General features: G+C 43.8%; 2 long non-coding RNA genes across 2 annotated transcripts; both read left to right on the forward strand.

Moving 5' to 3' along the window:
• The first annotated feature begins 320 nt into the window (after positions 1-320).
• Positions 321-4,432, forward strand: LOC120997782. The gene is made up of 3 exons (XR_005778224.1): positions 321-451; positions 3,979-4,038; positions 4,377-4,432. It is a non-coding gene; the product is annotated as an uncharacterized LOC120997782 (long non-coding RNA).
• Positions 4,433-6,320: 1,888 nt separating this feature from the next.
• Positions 6,321-10,431, forward strand: LOC120996973. The gene is made up of 3 exons (XR_005778003.1): positions 6,321-6,451; positions 9,978-10,037; positions 10,376-10,431. It is a non-coding gene; the product is annotated as an uncharacterized LOC120996973 (long non-coding RNA).
• Positions 10,432-10,547: the final 116 nt, after the last annotated feature.

Here is a 10,547-nt window from a genome sequence, read left to right on the forward strand (position 1 = left end):
CAATATCTACGCCATTAGTTGGAATGATCCACCTGGAATCAGTGACTGGCTCTGTTACTTAGTCCATACAAGCAGTACAGCAGGATCTACTGACATGAATAAGAGATCTGCTACTAGCATTGTTCCAGCTGGTTCTAGAGCCCAGAAAAGAAGCTGTACAGAGGACCACTGCCTCAGACCTTAAAGGGGTTTTCCAGCGTTAACCCCCTTTATAATTTGGCTCTGGAATATGGCATATATAAAACAAGAAACGCACTTATCTGCTCCCTTCTGCTCACTTCCAGTATTAAGGCTCCATTCATGTGTGCATATACCGATCCCTCCTGATATAGACATGTGACCACTGCAGCCAATCATAGGCTGTCACATGCTTGTATAGAGATGTGCCAAGAAGCAAAGACCGGCGGAGAATCCAGGAAGCATGGGAACTGGGATATTACTCACTCCATATGTAAGTATTACTTTGTGCATTTTTCAAGCATTCTAAGTGGTTTTTAAATAACTAAACATCTCCAGGGACACAATATTACACGTATGTTCCAGAGTGGGTATTTCTGGAATGTATTGTGGAAGATGCTGGGGAGAATGGGACTTGACTTATCAATGGAGAGTGAAATATTGGGAGGCATGGTGACTCCATGGCTGGTATGTGTGATTTACAGGATGTTTTTGCTCCTGTTGCAGGCTGTGAATATATTATATATCTGCAGGGTGTATAAGCCTATTATAGCTGATTCCGTGTCACAGTAGCATGTAGAGTAGTGGTCTCCAAACAGAGCCACGTGTGACTTTCAAATCATGGTTGAACGATTAGCTGTAGAAGCCTTAAATTATGACCATAAGCAGCGGCTACATTATTTGCAGCCATATCCTAACCCCCAATAACATATTCTGTCCCAGTTTATTAAATGGGCTGTTCAGCTTTGGAGGCCTTTCTATCAGTAACCTCCTCTTCACCCCCACGTAACCTGGACCTGCAGAGGGAAGTGTACTTACCTGCTCCCCACTGGGTTTCGGCTCCTTTGGTTCCGTCAATGCCTTGTTGCTGTCTCCGTATGTCAACATCCAATTTGATTCAGGTCATGTGGGTCACGTGACATGTCACCCATGGGTCACGTGACATGACACATGGGGGTCACGTCGCTGATGTTCAGTAATGTGAAGATTCTTTCAGAACTTTTTTTTTATTATTAAAAAAAAAACGAGTTCTCGTCTTTTCACCCAGAACACATTTGATTTTGCACAAAATGGGAACATATTCATATCTTGGCTATATCTGCTTTATTTGGACCCCATAGATTGAAATGGGAATCCTAGAGCATCACAGTGAAAACCCACAGACTTCACTGGGAGTGTTTGTTCGGCATGAGGGACCAAAGCAGTGCAAGTCTATAAGGTTTTTTCCATTGATCCATGGTCAGTAGAAAAACAAGGATGTGTGAATAGACACAAAAAAATTATGGATACTGTGACAAAACCCCTGTTTTAGGTATGTCCAGACTCGTCTGCTGTTCATGTAGTTAACCCTATTTCGCCCCTTAAATGTTCACAAACCACCTCATCTGCCTGTGACGCAGTTAGCGTACACAATGGACATTAGCGAACACAATGGATATTGCCTATGATACATTTAGCAAACACAATTTGTCTGGGTCATTGACCGCATGGAACTACACAATTTTTCTGGGTCATTGACCGCATGGAACTATGTCCAGCCCCTTTATCCAATTATCTCCAGGATAGAGAGGAGAGATTTTACTGCTCATGTGGGAGTGTGTTATATCTTACTGTATATTGATTGGTCACTGTATTTTGTGTGCCTGTTCCCCACAAGGGCCCCGTGAGAGTAACCCTTGCTGGAGGACGATCAGATCAGCGTGGGTCCGACTGTTTGAGGAGAAGGCAGCACACATATGAAAGCTGTTTTCTCTGCTCTGTTTACCGGCTTGTTGCAGAAATTTCAGTGGTGAGCAGTCAAACAGAGTAGAGAAGGCAGTGGTGGTACGAAATAACAAAAAACGGACAACCCCTACTTGGAAAACATTACATGCAGCGCTACAGAACATACAGGAGAATACAGCCCCACATATGTACCTCTTACATCCAGTGATGTCTCCTCTAATGTAGATATTCTCATCCTCATCTTTTCCTGTCAGACCAGACCGCCATGATGATTTATTATTTCAACCGCGTCTCGTCTCTGAAGAGTTTAACAAAGCGACATCTTAGTTTCCTACTTTTCCATCATCTTCCTCATCTTCTGAACACCCCATCCTGCCTCCACCAATACTATCCTGCAGAAACAGTCGCCATGAAAATACTAGTACAACACACATATTGCGCCAGTACAAAAAATACCCCCTTACCTTTCAGATCAGACCCCCATTTCAGACCTCAGATGAGACCCCCATTAGACCTCCAGATCCCCATATCAGACCCCTATTAAAACTTAGACCAGACCTCCATACCCCCCATTAGACCTCCAGACCCCCATATTAGACCTCAGACTAGACCTCTAGACCCCCAATCAGACCCCCATTAAAACTCCAAGTCCCCATATCAGACCTCAGAGCAGACCTCCAGACCCCCATTAGACCTAAGACCAGACCTCCAGACCCCCATTAGACTTCCAGACCCCCCAATCATACCCCTATTAGACTCTCAGACCCCCATTAAACCTCCAGAACCCAATGTTAGACCTTAGACTAGACCTCCAGACCAAAGAATTCAATTGTTGAGTTTCCCTTTCTTCTCCTTATGGTCCAGACCATCATGTGCAGATGTCTTTGGTCAGGAGTGTGCCACCTCCTCTGCTATATAAGAAGACACCAGGATTAATAGATGGCACAACTATAGATGGGACGATTACAGATTTTCCATTAGAGACCAGGAGACCAGGTTAAACCTCTGACTTCACTGATTGCTTCTGCAGTCAATCCCCACCCGCTATAACACACTTTCACACTGCCATCCTGGAGCGTTTTCTAATACGGTGCCCACTTCGGCACCAAAAATACTGTACTGCCAAGATAAAAGTACAAGAAGAAGCAGCTACAGAACTAGAAAATGATGGGGCCTAATACAGACTTTAGACATCAAACCTCAGACCAGATCCCACCCCAAGTTAGCCCCGAATTAATGTGGCTATCTAAAAAGAGCCATCCGAAATGAAAGGTGGAATCTGATTGGTTGCTATGGGCAACTAAGCCAGTTCTACTTTACACTAGTTTGATAAATAACCCCTTATATTCTTATGACTTTATTAAAGGTTTACCAAAAGCGGCATTCCCCTTTAAACATCACTGCTCTATAAACAGTTCTTTATTCAGACTAGATCTCTGATGACATCAGCAGTAGCAAGAAGCCCCGCCCCCTTAGAATACTGAAGCTGTGTGACATCACAATGCTGTGTCCAGGCTTCTATGTGTTGGAGAACACTGGATTCTTTTGAGGGTTAGTTGTTGGAGATGATGGATTCGAGAAGAATTGCTCTTGTATTTCTATTATTTTTTACATTTTATGTTCAAGGAAAGCCCACAAAAACACCTGCAGGTAATGGATATTATCACTGGGGGTTTATCTTACTGAATGGTGGCTGAATATTGTATTTATCCTTACATGATTACGGGTCATAGAGGCAAACCTGGCTGGTATCTCTGTGGCTTGGAGCTCAGGTTATAGGACATTGGGCAGTGTGCGGCATTGTAGCTGAGCCCCATTTAATTTGATGGCGCTGAACTGCAATACCGTACACAACCCCTGGACAAGAGGGAGGATATTTCAGAAAGAAAGCTGCAAGGTTTCTAATCTCATACAATGGCCTTAAATGATGACATTTTGTCTGTAGCCACCACTAGTGGGCACTTACTAAATACTGACTTATTGTTATCTTCTGTCTCCCCGTGTCCCCATTTTGGGGTTCAGCTGCCGCTATCATTGATTTAATGTCTTTATTTTCCTTCATTTTTTCATGGACAGTGACTTTCCCAGGATCAGGGAGGACAACCCCCGGTCCGGACAGCGCCGGTGCAAATAACAGTGAGTAGACAATTCCTTCCTCTCCTAATTCTACTCTCATCATCCTCTACCAAGCCCTGACTGTAGTGGAGAACAGCGACTAAGCTGCTCCTTTGAGGGATCGGTCCTATAAAATGATGCTGGAACATATAATGATGTGCCCCTTATCCAGACGTTACCAGCCCACAGTCCAGCAATTACCCCTCCATGCCCAGCCAAGCTGCCAGTGCCTACCTGCTGATGTCCTCATAAAGGTCACTGCTGGCATCAGGAGGATCTAGAGATGTTGGATAATGTCTTGTAGAATATGTTCTCTATGATAACAATTAATAACGAGCATCTTGTGTCTTTATTACCAGTCATGTACCGCGTTGTCCTGCCGCTAGTAGTATTCCTATTGGTCGCCGCCGTGATTATTATCTTTTGCTGGTGAGTTTCCAATTTTCTTCTACTCTACACATCACATTATTTTCTATACACTGTACTGTCTGACCTACAGGGGGCGCAGTAACTACTGCAGCCAGGTTATAATTTAGGGGCCGGATGGGGCAGGGATATAATCAGGTAACCGCTTGTCCCCCCTTTCCCGATGCTGTATTATGATATAATATAGACTATGGCACTATATCCTTCCTGCCTGTTATATACTGTAGCTTTATATCTCACCCCCTGTAGTGGGGGAGGGGGGTCATGGGTATATTTTGATGGGGAACTAAAGATTGTCATCTGTACCGACTTATGTCAGGACATTTCTCTGTCTCACAGTTACAAGTACAAGGCCTGGCGCCGGCGTGAACAAAAACAGGCAGCTGATCTAGAGATGGTTCGAGTGGAGAAGCCAGGTAATAATTTCTATATAATAACATATATAAGCGGGGTACAGGCAGAGCTTAGGGTTACCTCTCATATCTGCTCATCACACACTTTGGGGTCCTTCTATTACTCAGAATTTTGCAGAATTCAGAGATGAGACAGCTCATGTCTGCTGATTAGCTGCATCACTATATTACTGCATTGCTCATAATATTAAAAGGATAGATTCTGTTATATCTACTACCTACTGATGGTTTCCTTCTCATTTTGTAGTTGTTCAAAAACCTGTAGTGCAAATTAAGAAGAAAAAAAACATCAGACCTCCCATGGATAACATCAAGAAAGTAAAACCAATTATTGAACGAATAAAAGCTGCCAAAAAAGCGGAGGACAAGATCATTAGAATAACATCTAAAACAGAGGAGGAGACGATCATGAAGGTAACATCCAAAACAGAGGAGGAGATCACGAAGAGAACATCCCGCCTGAAACGGTTCCGTAAATGGATAAAAAAAAGTACCCAGAAGAAGAACACGGGGAAAGAAAAGGAGTGCACTAACCATCTCTGCAAATATATGACCACCTGCTGCAGTTGTCGATCCATGGACTAAATGGAGTTAACTTATTACCATCATGCCCATTAGTTTTAAAGCCCTGAAACACCATCTACAGTGGCCATATCTGTCTGTCCCTCTGTTTGTCTGTCTGTCTATATGTATGTCTGTCTTTCCCCCTGTCTGTCTGTCTATCTATCGTAGAATACATAGGTAGATTGAAGACACCTGGAGGGGGTGTACATCTCATCTACATTTTTACATTAGTAACTTTGTTTTCCGGGCCTGCATTTTTTTGGAATGGCAGGTAGGTTGGTAGTGGGACCTGTCATTCCCTCCCCCTCCAGTACATCCCCCCCCCTCCCGCACCAATTAGCCCAGGTGATGTTGTTACTGGGGCATAAAACTGTTGACAAGTCCAGTCAAGGTCTGAGTCTAGGAAGGCACAGTAGCCGCAGTGGAACGTCTGTGCTCTGAATACTGTTATGTGTAAACTGATCTCTATGTGATGTAACTGTTTTGTTGCTGGACTAAATAAATCCAAGTTGTATTTTTAACCTCTGAAGCCTCTGAATGTTGTCATTGCTAACCCCCATCCCATATATACCGATCCCGACAATATCTACGCCATTAGTTGGAATGATCCACCTGGAATCAGTGACTGGCTCTGTTACTTAGTCCATACAAGCAGTACAGCAGGATCTACTGACATGAATAAGAGATCTGCTACTAGCATTGTTCCAGCTGGTTCTAGAGCCCAGAAAAGAAGTTGTACAGAGGACCACTGCCTCAGACCTTAAAGGGGTTTTTCAGCGTTAACCCCCTTTATAATTTGGCTCTGGAATATGGCATATATAAAACAAGAAACGCACTTATCTGCTCCCTTCTGCTCACTTCCAGTATTAAGGCTCCATTCATGTGTGCATATACCGATCCCTCCTGATATAGACATGTGACCACTGCAGCCAATCATAGGCTGTCACATGCTTGTATAGAGATGTGCCAAGAAGCAAAGACCGGCGGAGAATCCAGGAAGCATGGGAACTGGGATATTACTCACTCCATATGTAAGTATTACTTTGTGCATTTTTCAAGCATTCTAAGTGGTTTTTAAATAACTAAACATCTCCAGGGACACAATATTACACGTATGTTCCAGAGTGGGCATTTCTGGAATGTATTGTGGAAGATGCTGGGGAGAATGGGACTTGACTTATCAATGGAGAGTGAAATATTGGGAGGCATGGTGACTCCATGGCTGGTATGTGTGATTTACAGGATGTTTTTGCTCCTGTTGCAGGCTGTGAATATATTATATATCTGCAGGGTGTATAAGCCTATTATAGCTGATTCCGTGTCACAGTAGCATGTAGAGCAGTGGTCTCCAAACAGAGCCACGTGTGACTTTCAAATCATGGTTGAACGATTAGCTGTAGAAGCCTTAAATTATGACCATAAGCAGCGGCTACATTATTTGCAGCCATATCCTAACCCCCAATAACATATTCTGTCCCAGTTTATTAAATGGGCTGTTCAGCTTTGGAGGCCTTTCTATCAGTAACCTCCTCTTCACCCCCACGTAACCTGGACCTGCAGAGGGAAGTGTACTTACCTGCTCCCCACTGGGTTTCGGCTCCTTTGGTTCCGTCAATGCCTTGTTGCTGTCTACGTATGTCAACATCCAATTTGATTCAGGTCATGTGGGTCACGTGACATGTCACCCATGGGTCACGTGACATGACACATGGGGGTCACGTCGCTGATGTTCAGTAATGTGAAGATTCTTTCAGAACTTTTTTTTTATTATTAAAAAAAAAACGAGTTCTCGTCTTTTCACCCAGAACACATTTGATTTTGCACAAAATGGGAACATATTCATATCTTGGCTATATCTGCTTTATTTGGACCCCATAGATTGAAATGGGAATCCTAGAGCATCACAGTGAAAACCCACAGACTTCACTGGGAGTGTTTGTTCGGCATGAGGGACCAAAGCAGTGCAAGTCTATAAGGTTTTTTCCATTGATCCATGGTCAGTAGAAAAACAAGGATGTGTGAATAGACACAAAAAAATTATGGATACTGTGACAAAACCCCTGTTTTAGGTATGTCCAGACTCGTCTGCTGTTCATGTAGTTAACCCTATTTCGCCCCTTAAATGTTCACAAACCACCTCATCTGCCTGTGACGCAGTTAGCGTACACAATGGACATTAGCGAACACAATGGATATTGCCTATGATACATTTAGCAAACACAATTTGTCTGGGTCATTGACCGCATGGAACTACACAATTTTTCTGGGTCATTGACTGCATGGAACTATGTCCAGCCCCTTTATCCAATTATCTCCAGGATAGAGAGGAGAGATTTTACTGCTCATGTGGGAGTGTGTTATATCTTACTGTATATTGATTGGTCACTGTATTTTGTGTGCCTGTTCCCCACAAGGGCCCCGTGAGAGTAACCCTTGCTGGAGGACGATCAGATCAGCGTGGGTCCGACTGTTTGAGGAGAAGGCAGCACACATATGAAAGCTGTTTTCTCTGCTCTGTTTACCGGCTTGTTGCAGAAATTTCAGTGGTGAGCAGGCAAACAGAGTAGAGAAGGCAGTGGTGGTACGAAATAACAAAAAACGGACAACCCCTACTTGGAAAACATTACATGCAGCGCTACAGAACATACAGGAGAATACAGCCCCACATATGTACCTCTTACATCCAGTGATGTCTCCTCTAATGTAGATATTCTCATCCTCATCTTTTCCTGTCAGACCAGACCGCCATGATGATTTATTATTTCAACCGCGTCTCGTCTCTGAAGAGTTTAACAAAGCGACATCTTAGTTTCCTACTTTTCCATCATCTTCCTCATCTTCTGAACACCCCATCCTGCCTCCACCAATACTATCCTGCAGAAACAGTCGCCATGAAAATACTAGTACAACACACATATTGCGCCAGTACAAAAAATACCCCCTTACCTTTCAGATCAGACCCCCATTTCAAACCTCAGATGAGACCCCCATTAGACCTCCAGATCCCCATATCAGACCCCTATTAAAACTTAGACCAGACCTCCATACCCCCCATTAGACCTCCAGACCCCCATATTAGACCTCAGACTAGACCTCTAGACCCCCAATCAGACCCCTATTAAAACTCCAAGTCCCCATATCAGACCTCAGAGCAGACCCCCAGACCCCCATTAGACCTAAGACCAGACCTCCAGACCCCCATTAGACTTCCAGACCCTTCAATCATACCCCTATTAGACTCTCAGACCCCCATTAAACCTCCAGAACCCAATGTTAGACCTTAGACTAGACCTCCAGACCAAAGAATTCAATTGTTGAGTTTCCCTTTCTTCTCCTTTTGGTCCAGGCCATCATGTGCAGATGTCTTTGGTCAGGAGTGTGCCACCTCCTCTGCTATATAAGAAGACACCAGGATTAATAGATGGCACAACTATAGATGGGACGATTACAGATTTTACATTAGAGACCAGGAGACCAGGTTAAACCTCTGACTTCACTGATTGCTTCTGCAGTCAATCCCCACCCGCTATAACACACTTTCACACTGCCATCCTGGAGCGTTTTCTAATACGGTGCCCACTTCGGCACCAAAAATACTGTACTGCCAAGATAAAAGTACAAGAAGAAGCAGCTACAGAACTAGAAAATGATGGGGCCTAATACAGACTTTAGACATCAAACCTCAGACCAGAGCCCACCCCAAGTTAGCCCCGAATTAATGTGGCTATCTAAAAGGAGCGTCCAAAATGAAAGGTGGAATCTGATTGGTTGCTATGGGCAACTAAGCCAGTTCTACTTTACACTAGTTTGATAAATAACCCCTTATATTCTTATGACTTTATTAAAGGTTTACCAAAAGCGGCATTCCCCTTTAAACATCACTGCTCTATAAACAGTTCTTTATTCAGACTAGATCTCTGATGACATCAGCAGTAGCAAGAAGCCCCGCCCCCTTAGAATACTGAAGCTGTGTGACATCACAATGCTGTGTCCAGGCTTCTATGTGTTGGAGAACACTGGATTCTTTTGAGGGTTAGTTGTTGGAGATGATGGATTCGAGAAGAATTGCTCTTGTATTTCTATTATTTTTTACATTTTATGTTCAAGGAAAGCCCACAAAAACACCTGCAGGTAATGGATATTATCACTGGGGGTTTATCTTACTGAATGGTGGCTGAATATTGTATTTATCCTTACATGATTACGGGTCATAGAGGCAAACCTGGCTGGTATCTCTGTGGCTTGGAGCTCAGGTTATAGGACAGTGGGCTGTGTGCGGCATTGTAGCTGAGCCCCATTTAATTTGATGGCGCTGAACTGCAATACCGTACACAACCCCTGGACAAGAGGGAGGATATTTCAGAAAGAAAGCTGCAAGGTTTCTAATCTCATACAATGGCCTTAAATGATGACATTTTGTCTGTAGCCACCACTAGTGGGCACTTACTAAATACTGACTTATTGTTATCTTCTGTCTCCCCGTGTCCCCATTTTGGGGTTCAGCTGCCGCTATCATTGATTTAATGTCTTTATTTTCCTTCATTTTTTCATGGACAGTGACTTTCCCAGGATCAGGGAGGACAACCCCCGGTCCGGACAGCGCCGGTGCAAATAACAGTGAGTAGACAATTCCTTCCTCTCCTAATTCTACTCTCATCATCCTCTACCAAGCCCTGACTGTAGTGGAGAACAGCGACTAAGCTGCTCCTTTGAGGGATCGGTCCTATAAAATGATGCTGGAACATATAATGATGTGCCCCTTATCCAGACGTTACCAGCCCACAGTCCAGCAATTACCCCTCCATGCCCAGCCAAGCTGCCAGTGCCTACCTGCTGATGTCCTCATAAAGGTCACTGCTGGCATCAGGAGGATCTAGAGATGTTGGATAATGTCTTGTAGAAAATGTTCTCTATGATAACAATTAATAACGAGCATCTTGTGTCTTTATTACCAGTCATGTACCGCGTTGTCCTGCCGCTAGTAGTATTCCTATTGGTCGCCGCCGTGATTATTATCTTTTGCTGGTGAGTTTCCAATTTTCTTCTACTCTACACATCACATTATTTTCTATACACTGTACTGTCTGACCTACAGGGGGCGCAGTAACTACTGCAGCCAGGTTATAA

The sequence above is a fragment of the Bufo bufo genome, chromosome 4 (assembly GCF_905171765.1).
Source record: "Bufo bufo chromosome 4, aBufBuf1.1, whole genome shotgun sequence".
In the NCBI taxonomy this organism is placed as follows: domain Eukaryota; kingdom Metazoa; phylum Chordata; class Amphibia; order Anura; family Bufonidae; genus Bufo; species Bufo bufo.